General features: G+C 36.5%; 1 protein-coding gene across 1 annotated transcript in view; it reads left to right on the top strand.

The window, feature by feature from the left end:
• The first annotated feature begins 402 nt into the window (after window positions 1-402).
• The window catches only part of LOC117291686 (mitogen-activated protein kinase kinase kinase 13-B-like), a 35,381-nt gene continuing 21,264 nt past the window's right edge, over window positions 403-14,519 (top strand). Inside the window, exon 1 of the mRNA XM_033773532.1 lies at window positions 403-499. The gene's annotated coding sequence lies outside the window, so the exon portion shown is untranslated. The remainder of the gene's footprint in view (window positions 500-14,519) is intronic.

The raw sequence follows: 14,519 nt of genomic DNA, 5'->3' as shown, positions 1-14,519 counted from the left end.
AAAATTGAATAGCGCCACCAATGTGATATGCGCGTCTCGCACACTCTTTTAGCATTTACATGCACCTGTAAATTTAGCGTAGAGCGTCATGGCTAAATTTAGATTTGTCACATGACCTGATCACGCTAGTCGCACTTTCTCCACTGCTGAAAGAATTGTAATATCAAATTTATCTATTCTAGAGGCTGTATTTTATAAACTGTAATACTGCGAGGCCTAATTTAGCTACAAATAATGCCTATTTGCTTTTTGTTTTGTTTAAAGCAGTGTCTTATTTTACAAAATCTAAATTTTTAGTTCTCAAAACCAATTACCAGAGGGAGAAGCAAGGTATGTTTCAACAGCCAATGCCGAGGAGTAGGTTTTATCAAAATCAATGGTGAACTCTGCGGTCGAGCTCATTCGGCTGATCGGAAAAAACATGTCGTCAATCCGAGGATTTGGGATTTTTATTTTCTGTTTAGTGGGGGCTTGCCCCGACCGAAATTGATGCCTTCTGGTAAGTTTTGTAATTACAAATTTTCTTATTAATAATGTGTGTTTATGTTGTTAATGTCGACTACAACTTCTTTCGAAAATCTCGGTCAAATTTGGCTGTCATTTTATTTTAGGAGCTGTCAAAATGTTGTCGTACGTACATACCTGTGTAGCAAGCACAGCCACACGGGTTATGTACATGTACATAGCACTGTACTGTTTTGCATTCTAATAGAATTTCTAATAATATTATATAGTAAACGTGTACAGATACACATTTCACACACAATAATAATATGTAATACACGTCGCCTGTGCCAGCAGGGTTGGTTGGTTCACTTCATGGAGGTAGAAATTCTACATTAAATTAAATGCCACTTTGTGTTTAGTGTCCTTACTCTATATGGTTTGTCCGAGTAGTCTATTGTATGATTATGACACTGAGTTGGTGTGGATTATTTATCGTTTTCAACTTGAATTATTAACATTTTGGCAGAATAATAACAAGTTCAAGGAATGCACATAAAAAATTAAAAAATCTTCAGTCAGTGCACAACACTGACATTGGTAAAACTCGCCGAAATAATTGTGAAACAATGGAGCATTATGAAATTAATTATTATCCTAACTCAAATTAGTTATTCCTGTGCTGTCAATGGTCAGTGTTAGTTAAAAAAAATGGATGAAAAGTATAGTAGTGACAGGGGGCGGCAGGGCCTGTTTAGAAATTTTCCAGCGGAATTGAAACTGACCACATCTTCAAAAAATGTCTTTGACCATATTAAAATTGTGACATATATATTGTTGAACCCTTTTGGTTCATGATAATTTCAGTGTGACCGAGACTGTGTGAATCGACAACCGTATGTTGATAAACTGGACATGGTTTATTTTCCTTCCTGCATGGTTAACTAGGGTTAACTATGACGGACTAATCACAGATCAGATGTAGTACAATGTATCCAATTGCAAAATGCTAACAATTGCAAGTTTTGGTTTTCTCTATTATTATTTTACTTTATTTTTTTTTTATTTTTTTTTTATTTTTTTTGGGGGGGCGGGAGTCATGATGGTGCCATGCCAAATGGGCATAACAATATCTTTAATTCCAACTTGCAACCATTGTTTATTTTACTCTCTCCATGATTAACTTACTTACTGGTACATAGCCAGATTTACATAACAGAATACTCTAGATAGAGTTTGACATAATGTGACAAAATTGGTTAGACTTTGTCCTGCTAAATGTTGTTTGTTTACTAAAAAACAAATTGTAGGCCTATACAATAAACAAGTGGCTGTTGCTTTGTTTTAGGGATGTGAATGACCGGCAGTACAGTGCAGGTTTTGTGTTATTTACAATGAAAGTTATATTTTCCCTAACCCCATAAAAGTAGAAGAGGCACCAATTCCAACCAAGGCAATGTCTCTTGTTTCTTCAGGAAGTATCATCTGCAATAATATGCCTATCTCAATAAAAGACGATGTCGATTGTCGACAGTGTTTTCTGTCACCCATAAATAACAAAGTAAATTTGAAAGTATGTAGTGGTAAATGAGTTGCTCCAACGGTTGGTGCCGTCTGCTGTTTTTCTTACACCAAGAACGTAATGTCTAAATGATTACAATTTGACAGTCTTTGTATACATTCTGAATGACTTCTTTAATTGTTTCAAAGGCAGTGGACACTATTGGTAATTGTCAAAGACTAGCCTTCACAGTTGGTGTATCTCAACATATGCATAAAATAACAAACCTGTGAAAATTTGAGCTCAATCGGTCATCTAACTTGCGAGATAATAATGAAAGAAAAAAACACCCTTGACACACAAAGTTGTGTGCGTTTAGATGGTTGATTTCGAGACCTCAACTTCTAAATCTGAGGTCTCGAAATCTAGTTCGTGGAAAATTACTTCTTCCTCCAAAACTATGGCTCTTCAGAGGGAGCCATTTCTCACAATGTTTTATACCATCAACCTCACCCCATTACTCGTCACCAAGAAAGGTTTTATGCTAATAATTATTTTGAGTAATTACCAATAGTGTCCACTGCCTTTAAATTGCCTTTTTGTTCATCACAAGTGTAGATGTTTTCCTTGAATTTTCTATTCTCTAGAATTGTAAAGAAAATTTCTTCACCATCACATTATTTAATAATTCATGATGAAATGTCTCAGTCTGAAAAAAATAACAACTAAAATTGTCAGCACCAATTCAATCCATTTCTCTTGGCTTAAATGCCACAGGCCATATTGATCTACATCGTGTGCATGACCTGCCAGCCAGCGTACTCTAAATTTAATTAGCATAGCCAAAACCCCCAGGTCACTAAAAGCCAAGAAAATCCATCTTCTCTGCAAATCTTAAGGAAGCCCTGGTATCGTTCATCATGGGCGACATTCAATGCAAACCTGGTCCGGGTCACTCACAATGCATTTCATGAAATGGAAAATGTGAAAAGATGATTTTGAACCGTTATTTACAATTTTGTTTTGAGCCAAAATAACATTTTGTTTTTTGTGTCTGTGCTCTGTTCAGGAGGGGTGGAGTATTAAGTCAACAAATAATTTACATGATTTTCTTTTCAATTAGTATCATCGTAACACGTCCTGGAATTACACAAACATTTGAATTGTTTAAAATACAATTTTGTTCTGTCAGGCTATTACCTGCTTATAAGAGCCAAAATAACGTTTCTTATTTGTGTTTGTACTCTGCTCAGGAGGAGTTGATATTATTACCAACAAATAATTCACATGTTTTTTTGTTTCAATTGTAAATGTAAACAGTCCTGGAATTACACTAGTCTTAGCCCCCTAGTCTTAGCCTTGATTTTATAATAGAAGTGCCCTCTGGAAAAAAAATGTTCAAGTGGAAATTAAATTCAAATTTCCCTCATTGATTTGCCATTTGTGTACTTAGTTCTGTGGGAAAACACCCTGCAAGTGCAGCAGGCATCATCTTCAGCAAACTAATATATTAATGCTTAATTGGTTTGAAAGGTGAAAACCCATTCATTTCCAACCTCTAGAACAGCATTTGACGTACTTACATTTAGTTTCATAAATAATATTTATGAAAAAAGTCAAATGTATAAAGTATGCACGTTGTTGTTTACAAGGTGTAGATCCCTCCTCTCTCTGACCTGTCACACGTCACACCAGATGGATAATAAATGATGTTTGTCAGGATAAGACTACCATAGTATCCTGCATACTCACCTGAAGATGTTGTAATGTAGGTTTCTGCTAGAAATAATGGTTTAATTATTGTTTTATTGTACACATTTTTCTTTTTTGTTGATTGTTCAACAGAGATGGCTGGTGATTGCAAATTTCTCTGTGTTGTTTGTTTCAGTGCATCAAACTATTTATCAAAGCGAGAAAATAATTAACATACACGTTGTAAGAATAATATTTGAATTTTTATCTCATCACATGTACACAACAGTTTAGGCCTACGCTATATATGTGTACATATGCCTGCAATCTACAATGGAAATGATGATCTTACTTCCAAATGGGTGACATACTTCAATGTTTATGGAACCATGGAGGTAGAAATGGAAATTGCATATAAAATATCTAGAGATTGACATATTGGGATTTTAAAAAACATAGTCAAACCTCTCTCTGTTGTCACACCTTGCATAATTGTTTGCAACCCATTACGAATTGTAGTTTGCCCACCAATGTATTGAGGAGAAACAGAGTATAATTTTGTAGTGTCCAGGATCCATCTGTGGTCGTTGGCCATTGACGTCACATGAGCCTGGCAAGCGCTGTGCTATCTACCATCCATTAGAGAAAATGTACATGTAACTACGCATTTAATTACAATAGGCATAATATTATTAGTGGATGATTGCATTATCGCCATAGTAAGGGACGAAAATATCAGAAGTAAACACCGTCTTGTTTTGGTGTTTTGTATCAATAATATATGTCAGCAGAAGAATTTACGTGTGTATGATGTCAAAATATAACGGTCAAACAAAACACAATGCAACAATAAAATACTGAAATTTCATATTTATCGATGAAGTAAATGTGAACCTGGGAGGCAATTTTATTTATTGTAACTGACTTTTAATTCATGAAAAATTTCCTAAAGTTATAATTTGTAATTCTTTTAAAACAAAAATAGCAGAACTTATTAAATCTCTACTCATCAGTATTTTACCAAGGATGTTTTACAAAATTTAATCAAAGCAACCAAACCCAAGTTTGTTATGCTCCTCGATCAACCCACCTTGCATTAAAAAAAATTACATTTCACCAGACCTGCCAGAAAATTTACGAATCGGTGTGAATTGAAAATCCACTCGAAATCTAATTTCAAAATCTCTTTACATCGTGCTCTGTCGGAATCGCTGCCCCCGGTCTTCATAAAAACTACTGTACACGTTCCCAGACGTCTTTCCGTGAAAATAATCTTACACAGCAGAAGTGCTGGCCTGGCCTTTGGCGATAAAAATTGAACGGCTGACAGGGGTCGGAATTGTGTGGGGGGGGGGGGGGTGGTTGTAACGAGATGGCACAAGCAAATAAATCAAGCAAGATTGCGAGCGTCAGTGCTTCTCGTCTAAGTGTCTCTGTGGAAACGGTGTGAGTTCAGGTGGGAGTCAAAATGTCCATGCTGCCATCCTGGTCCCGAGCATTTTTTTCCTGTATCTTGATGATGACAGCGGGTCATGTTTCAGATGCTTCGGAAGTCCGACAATGGTAATATCATTCCTGTGTTTCGCTTTTTTTTAGTCTTTCTGAAACATTTGTGTTCTCTTGTGACAGACTTGCATCGTATTGCTCCATGCTTGCATATTGTACTATGTACATGTACATCCTACTAAATGTATAGTGTAGACGTCGGTATCTTGGTGTAGAGAAACCGAAGCCTGGCAAACATGTTGATTAGAAGCATGCCATGGAGAAAGAAAGAAGAGACTGTGTGTTGGTAGTAGGAAGAGCTGTTGTGAGTGTCGAGAAGTTGCAGTAGATACATGTATTGTGAGACCATGGAGAAATCATGAGCTTGGATTTGCAAGATGTATTTTCAATGTTTTTAAATGAGAAACAGAAAGTAATCGCGGAAAGCACTCTTTTGAAAAAAAAAGAAATTATAATAATTTCACATTTTGTTTGCCATCAAACACATTCAGAGTTTGACTATTTAAGGCCTGCGCTAAACATCACTTTTTTGCCAGCAAAAGTGCGGCAAATAAAATGAATGGGTGAAAAAAACAATGAGTTAAATTTAGTGAAATATTTTGCAGCTCTCAGAAAACTGCTTTAAGAGTCACATTTCAGGTAAAAAGAACCTGGGTTACCATAATATGTGTTTTTTTATCCAGGTACTGCATTTATTCGGATCTAGAGTAATGAGCCTGTGTGTCATTCAAATGAATGTCTTTTGGTTTTTGTAAAAGCTACAACGTAAGAGTAAGTGTTGACATATGACTAGACCAAGTGCCTTGGTGATGTATTTGGTTGGGCAAGTAGAACATAATAAGTTAAGTTTTGGAAAAACAAGTTTACCTGTGGCTTGAGGAAGGAGTGTAATTCCCAAGTGTAGAAGTTGATTGAAACCACAGTTTGCACAGGTGTTTGTTGGAAGATAAGTTTTGCACTGAGCTGAGGTTTATTTAAAATACAAGAATATAGGATTTGAACAGTTGTGTTGTACCATGGAGGTAGAAACCTCCATGGTTGTAAAGTTTTTAACCCAGCTCTCTGATTTTTTTTTTAAGGTGGCCTAATCTTGTTCTTATCTTTGCGTTCATGCCTCTTTTTAACTGTAAGAAGTTTTGTTTTACAGCATAAACTTCGTTAGTATCATTTCATTTGGTTGTATTACGTTGCCTGCAGGCCAGCAATGCATTTTCTTCTTTTTGTTTAATGTGTAAATATGAGCAGATTGTAAAGGAACTGTTCATCTGAGGCGAATGATACACTTCACTTTATTGCCCCTTTTCACTTAGGGCTTTACTAAGGATTGTACAGAACAGGTTAGGGAGCTGAATTCACTATTAAGCCAGGCTGCACTATATTCATGCATGATTTGTTTTGCAGAAGCTCCTTTGCTTGCAGCCTCAGACTTCTGGCTCCTCCAATTTATTGGCTGTTCAGTAGTACACCACAACACTGAATATTCATCTTATGTTAGCCAGGCAAAATCATAAATCAGTGCCCATTGGCTGAAAGGGTGTGTGTATGCTATATGGCAGACTTGATTGGTTTGAGGCCTATGCCAGAACACTGAATATTCATTATCTTTGTGTATTTTTTTGTGTGGCCAAACTGGTTTGACCTTTTTCATTATGATATTTTTACCAGCTGAATGGATGACATTCTGTGGTTGACTTTATTGGCTGAAATGTTAGCATTATACACTTCCAATACCAGGTTTGTCTGGGGGGTTTCAAGTGGTTAGTGTTTCATATTGTGACAACAAACTATGCTAATTGATACGCCTATGGTATGGGAAGTAGAAACCACCTAGTATGAGTGCTGTCATTGGTGGAAAGCTTGTGGGTCTTTTCTTGAGCAAGACCATTGTATGCATATTTTTTGCTGTATGGTCTTTGTGTGAGCATACACAGCTCAATGGTTAGATTTTAATACAAACAAGAGTGTTTACATTCGTACCTCTTGGTGACCGTCCTTGGTTTAAGTTGATAAGATACAACAAAGGTTACAATGCACACACTGGAACCCTTGTTTTATGTATCCTTTGATAATGGATGGAAAAATAATACAAAATGTATTCAGATCTTTTGTTTTCTGAAGAAACTACGTTTCTCAAATAGAAGCTTTGCAAAATGTTTAAAAAGTACCAGTTGTTTTTCAGTCCCAGGGTGGAAATGAAAACACTTTACACACTACCTGAACCAAGTTTGACATACATGTATGATGGAGAACTTTTCCCTGCAGAAATCCTTCTTTTGTTGCCTAGAGTTTCAACATTACTACAAGAGAGCATGTGCTCACATGTTCAAACCTAAAGTTAAAATCAATAAATCCATTAATTAATTTTTAATTTCATTTTGGTTTTAAATTAGTGTAGTAAAAAAATAGTGTAGTAAAAAAATAACGCCTACATGCAGTCACCTAATAAAAACCGCAGACATGTCACTTGTGAAAGTGCGTATTATTACTATCACCACACCCATCATGCCCGGACTCCCTCCAACAGCGTTTGGCACAGATGAATGGTCGCATCTCGTGATCGCATCCGCTCCAACGATTTCACTTTGGTTGCCATAGCAATGATGACACCTGCTGGTAGTGATATGAATTGTACTATTGATTTTGGTCCTGGGTGGAGTAAGGGAACTGGGGAGTGGGTTGGTGTTTGTCTTTACAAATTAATGCTTTTTTTTTTAGAAACAAATTTAATTGTCCTCTCTGTTGGGTCGATCGGCGTTCATGTGGAACATGTGATGGACTGATGCTACAACTGTACTCCTACTGTGTGCTAAATATTGGATACAGATGTTTCAATAGGATGGTTTCATTGGCATAAATTTTGAGCATATGTTTATTTACAGTAAACAATCATAATTGTAACACAGCAACACGGCACATTGAACAGCAGTGATTATTGTATTTTGTAATTATGGCTGTAGGCTCTACATTAATTGTAGGCTCTACAAAGCAAAATATTTAGGCCATTTTATACATGTATACTGAACAGGTTTTATGCAAATTTAATGCTAATATTGAGCAGCAAATGACATTTTTTTAGTAGCAACTGACTCTCTTGAGTAACTCTTGCTATGCTATAGAAGGATCAATTACTGACAGTTATGCCTTGCAATTTATCTGAAATGCCATTGAATCTCTTCTTTTTCTGACCTGTACAATATACATATAGTAGAATGTGTTGTTGTGCCATAATGCATTCCGTGGTTTTTACTAAACTTAACTGAATGGTGAAATCAGAGCAAAACAAAATAAACACAGGTGTCCCATACCATGGAGGAATCCAGCTCCTCTCAAACTTGTCAACTTCCGACAAAACTTCCTGTTTTTTCTTCATCCCCTTTGTCCTGTCAATCATTCTCAGTGACATTTGGCTATTTATTTTTAACTCCAATGATTCCAGATTCCAGTCAACATGTTTATCAATAGAGTGATTGGTAGTTAAGAGTTTATACCAAAGTAGAATCATGTAAACACAACAGTATTGGTAATCACTAAGGCGCACACAACTATATGGGGAACAACCATTACCTCATCAGTCAATGATTTCATCACTTGATATTGATTGCTACAGTACCCAAAGTAGGGTGGTGTTGGATCATTCGGCCCCATTTCAAAAGATTGTATACAATCAAGAAATGAAACCTGCCTGGTGATGGCTGGCGGTGCCTTTACCCTTTGTCCTTGTGTCAAAATTTCAGCTGCATTTTTTTCTGCTTGTAATCCTCCAGTAGTTTCTTGAAGTTTTTGGACAATAGGCTCTCCGGATCTGTGTTTGTTTACACAAATGGCATAAAAATCCCAGGCAGTGGAAGAGTTCCGGAGCTAATTGTAATCTAAGCCCTTCATTAGTGATAACCTCCAAAAAGGAATGAAACCACAAAATGGTCTGAAGGTGTTTTCAACAACTTCCTTTTTTTTTTTATCGTCAATCAACCTTGGCAGAAATGGTCTAATCACTTATGGCCATTTCTTCAGTGATATTGTGATAACGAAAGATAAAAGTTGTGTCCTTTTGTGTGAGTTGTGTACCAGATTAAAGTTATTGCCTTCGTAAAAGCTGGCTTTGTACTGGTGGTAACAAAAGTTGTTTTTTTGAAAGGGGTTGGCGTTATCAATCATCCACAAGTTCCTCTGTGAAGTGCTGTTATTTTGGGGAATGACATCACACCCCCCCCCTTCCGATATGGATCCATTATGGATACCACCTTTGTATGGTGTGATATTAAACCCAACTGTGTTCATACACCCCCCCCCCCTCCCCCCCCCCCCCACCCACCATCCTGACTACTGTCTATTTGAACACAAACTAAAATGATGTCACCGAGCACCATCTTGTTTACACACCCATATCCCATCATAGAGCACCATTGGTGTTTACCCACCCCTCCCATGTTCCCTGGAATGAGAACAGCCAATAATAAGGGCTTGTGTGGGCAAGCAACCCAAGTTGAGTTGAGTTTTATCACACAGGTGACTTTGTACTGCCAGATCATTTTGAGTTGGTGTTCCATATGAACAGGTCCTCATCTATATGTGGTTGACACCACAGTAATGTTTCTTCAGTGTACTGCCATGGTTCTACTCGTGGATTATATTTTTGACTGTTGACACTGGTGGAGATTTGCACAGCAGCAAATTTTTAAGGTAAATCTTGAGGTTTTTGAATTTGAGTACTTTAATTTTACAAGGAAGAAAAGTTTCAGATTTGTCTCTGAGTTCTGACTTTTTTAAAGTCTGCTTGACTACAAAACGTGTTGTGTTTTTCTCTTAATAAAAAGTTGGAATCTTTCAAACAAGTTATCTAACACTGAGGATACTGTTCACAAAAGCTCCTTGCATGGAATCTATAACTAAAAATTAAAGGTGGAACTGCCATCATTAAAAATAAACACAAATCTGCAGTGAGATTATTTGTTTTTTGAAAAGCTAATCTGCTCCTTTGAGGTAGTCGTTTAGTTTTATGGTTTTAACACTGTATGATGTAGCATTGTAAAAAATGACTGACTTGATTTTAACCATGTATGGTCTTATTGTTTTACTGACTGGTCCTGTTCTGTTTACTGTGCCATTAACCCAGATATGCTTGGTAATGTAATCAATGGGAGACTTTCTGGGACGATAGAGGGCAGCAGACTTACCGGGTAAATCCATTGTTCTCAGAATTATGCGCATGTTCAGAACTACGTAAACAATGGAAATTTACCCGGTATGTCTGCTGCCACCTAGCGTTGGAAAGTCTCCTATTGGGATTTATCAACGCTCAACCTGACACTAACATAATGCGTAAATTGTTATTCACCACATCACCTGATGATCAATGGTTTAGCATAGGTCCAGTACATCTGCGTATAAAAAAGAACATGGTACCATCATTGATCAACATAATAAAACCAAACCACAGACAAACCACAAAGGTGAGCGCTCCACATACCTAATATGTATTCCGTGTTTATGCGTACATGTACGTACATGTACATGTATGTGTTAGGCCTACCAGTCACATGTCAATCCTCAAAGACACTGGCCACTATTGGTAATTGTCAAAGACCAGTCTTCTCACTTGGTGTATCTCAACATATGCATAAAATAACAAACCTGTGAAAATTTGAGCTCAATCGGTCGACGAAGTTGCGAGATAATAATGAAAGAATAAACACCCTTGTCGCTTGAAGTTGTGTGCTTTCAGAAGAGGTCTCAAATTCAATTCAAATAATATTTTAGTGAGAAATTACTTCTTTTTCTTAAACTACGTTACTTCTGAGGGAGCCGTTTCTCACAATGTTTTACACTATCAACAGCTCTCCATTGCTCGTTTCAAAGTAAATTTTCCTGCTAACAATTATTTTGAGTAATTACCAATAGTGTCCAGTGCCTTCGAAACTCAAATCAATCACAGTTTAGTAATAACTGAAAGCCCTAGACTGCAAAGGGATGAAAACTAAGATAATCTAGGGAGCATTTGAAGCAGGTAATGATAGAGAGATTGTTAGGGATGGGGGTAGTTGGCTGCTGGTTGCCAATTGATTTTGCAGAGTTGGTTGTCAGCGCTGATTGCTTGTCACCGGATCATAATAATTTTACTTTTAGGATGTTCAATTTAGTTAGTGTACATGAAAGGGCAAGGGCACCGGGGCATTTTCTCCTTCGCAAAAGGCATACTCTAATTGGGAAATTTATATATTATGATTGGAAGCTTTCAAGGGGCACCAAGGCAATGATTAGGCCTATGGGCGTGGAGGCAATTGCCTCTTTTGCCTCTTTAAAGCAGCATGCACAGTGGTACATTACTATTGAATGGTTAGTATTTTTTGTACAAAGCAGATCATTCAGGTTTTAGAACATTCGATTATAATCATACTGTCAGAGGTACATTTAATAAATTTGATACAGTGCTTTAAACCAAACCAATATCAATTAATTTCACTGTCAACTTGTACTAACCGGTTTAAGTCTCAATTCCATTCATACACTACTAAATTAACCCCCAGCAACACAATTTTCTGATTGATGACTGTTTACATAAAAAGTAAACAGTGAACTGTCAAAGGAAAGGTTCAACTTCAAGATTTGACTAATTGCTCAAATTCATTTGCGACAGTTTCCTTTGTTTATGAGAGTATAACAAACAGAAGACTGCATTTAAACACTCGTACAAAACTGGGACAGAAAGTGTATTTGATTAATCATCTTACACTTTTGATTTCTTTGTATGGAAAAAAGTTTACACAGCAGAGCTGTTGGTTTATTTTCAATAGACATTTACTTGACTCTAAATTGATATTATCTCAGAGTGCAGCCTCGGTTTTCATAATTTATTTTCCTTTATAAGGATTTTTTTTTGTTTTTATTCAAGTTGTTTCTGAGAAATCTACTACATTTATCACAAAGTTGTAGGTTTTCTAAAGAGATGTTTTCTCATTTTAGATTGTGGTATCGTGAAACAATGCTTTTAATTAAAACACTGAGAACCTTTAAAGAAAGTCTTGGACCAACAAGGAGGAAGGATGTATAAATTTCCTTCCTCCATGCTTGGACTAGTGACAATTATTGATGTGTAATAGAGGTTCCAACTTGATTAGAATGAGATCTTAATTACAGTTAGTCACAGATTAAAAATTTACATTTAACTTTCACCACGTTATCAATTCCATGATTCACTTAAAATGACCTTCATGTGGCTGTTTGGTCCCAACAATGATCTTACTCCTGTGTTAGGCTTAAACAAGTCACCCAGCTCACCTCAAGAAGTAAACTGACATATTGAAAATTAATCGACGACTGTTGGGAAATGACTATCCTTTCTACTGGGAATGAACTGAGGATATAACTGAGCAGCACGGCTGTGAGGCATAATGATGATGAATTCACCAGCAAAGGCTGCATCCAAAGTATCCCAGAAATGACTGGAGTGCCAGAGATGATAATTTGTTGATATATGGTTTATGCATACACTCTGAGCAGTAGACTTGAACAAGTCTTGAAGCATCCTGACAGTTCAAATTTCATCATACTCCCAAACAATGTGTTTTTGATATTCACTGTGCACCAAAGACTCACACAAGTCTACTCTTGGTAAATATTGAACCCATTAGTGCTCTCCAAGTAAATAAGCTCGACTTGCACAAGTCCACTGCCATCATATTTCAGCATCTTATTACAATATTAAATATCGGGTGTTATATTTTATCCAGTAGTGTAGTGTAAGTACACCATCAACAAAATGTATATTAGTTTCATTTTTGTATACAAAATATGAATTTGAACATAAACATTTTGAATTTTATTTTACAAGTATCATAAAACAACCGGTTATGTAAAAGCATAAAAGACAATGATTTGGATTTTGACTTGAACTGGTCTACTTTGGGGGTTTGACTCCATTTTTTTATTTATGCGTAAATATCTGTATTTTGTTTTTATTAGTCTTTAGCTTCGAAGCTGAAAAGGAGCTGCAGCATACACGTTGTTATAATAGAGTTGTACAAGTCTTTGTTGACTCTTACATCACATTGAACGTTTCAAAATTTGGATCTCACCTTACTCGTCTCATGAGGTTAAGATAGAAGCGTGACTGAGCTTAAACAAGTCTTGTTCCTACCGCACTTTGTTTGATCTCATAAATTAGTCAGTGGGATAGTGAGTATGAGGGATACTGCGCTTGGATGACTTTGTACTTCCTCGGTGGAGTGATGATGATACTTGATATGTGGACGACATCAGTGTGTGATGGTGAATGGAGGATTCATCGGAATGGGGTTTGGGTGAGGAAAATTATCTCCCCTCGCTCTGATAATGAATGATATGGAGTGGAGACCATCATTAGTGGGAATGTGTTGTGTACAATTATATGTTTTTATAGGAAAGGGTTAGTTGGAAAGGTTGAGCGTTTTGTGTGTGGTACTTATTCAATGTAATGAGTTTCAAATTGTGTTGCACACTGGAAGATTTGCATAATAGGTACATTTTATGTTACTTATATAATGTGAGTGTATGAATCTCATATGAGGAAAAAACACTGTTCACACGTATTGTTGTATTTGAAGGATTATACGAGTGTCAGACATGTACTTCCAAAATTGCTGGGAACCGGTTTCAGATCATTGCTCAGTTATATTGATTGTATTTGTTTATTTCATTTTATGTTTTGGCTCATTGGAAACATCCCCTTTATGGAATCGCAATAGGTTCAAAGAAAGTCACTTGTTTTTCCAAGCAATGTCCGTTTGCTTAAACGTGTGTTGAGAAATCTTGTTGAATTGAAACTTTTTTATCTTAACTGGATTCATGGCTATATATTTCTCAATTAATAAAGAGCAATCTCGCGCCTTAGGGGGTGGGGACTAATATATGTATGGAGAGGCATACTTAATCTCTAAAGAAGGGAGACAAGATGTTCATGAGCCAGCGAGACGTGCAGCCTCTCCCTCTTGTGAATTAAGATAAGAAGCGACGATAGACAGCGCGGCGGAGCCAGCCAGGGCATCCGTAATGTCCTGTTTTATGGTCCCAGATGAGAAATAATGGAAGGCAAACTTGGATAGTCCATTTTTCGTGTAGGGTTAGACAAAAATAGACGAAAGAGTGAAATCTATCAATTGTGAACATTTTACTATGATTTAAAATAAAAAGCTGCATTACATGTAGTCCCATTAGTATGCAAGTCTTATTAGTATTCATGCCTTTCTAGTTTAACAATAAGAATTAATGCGGGAGACAGTTAGGCTCAGGTCAAAACATTTTTTTTACTATTATATTATTACTAGTAATGCAAGTATCTTTAGTATGCAAATCTCATTATGCATGTCTTAGCGGGGTTTGCCCTTAATTAACTTTTTTTAAC

This window comes from Asterias rubens, chromosome 6, assembly GCF_902459465.1.
Source record: "Asterias rubens chromosome 6, eAstRub1.3, whole genome shotgun sequence".
Classification (NCBI taxonomy): domain Eukaryota; kingdom Metazoa; phylum Echinodermata; class Asteroidea; order Forcipulatida; family Asteriidae; genus Asterias; species Asterias rubens.
This window is presented reverse-complemented; position numbering and strand designations above follow the sequence as displayed.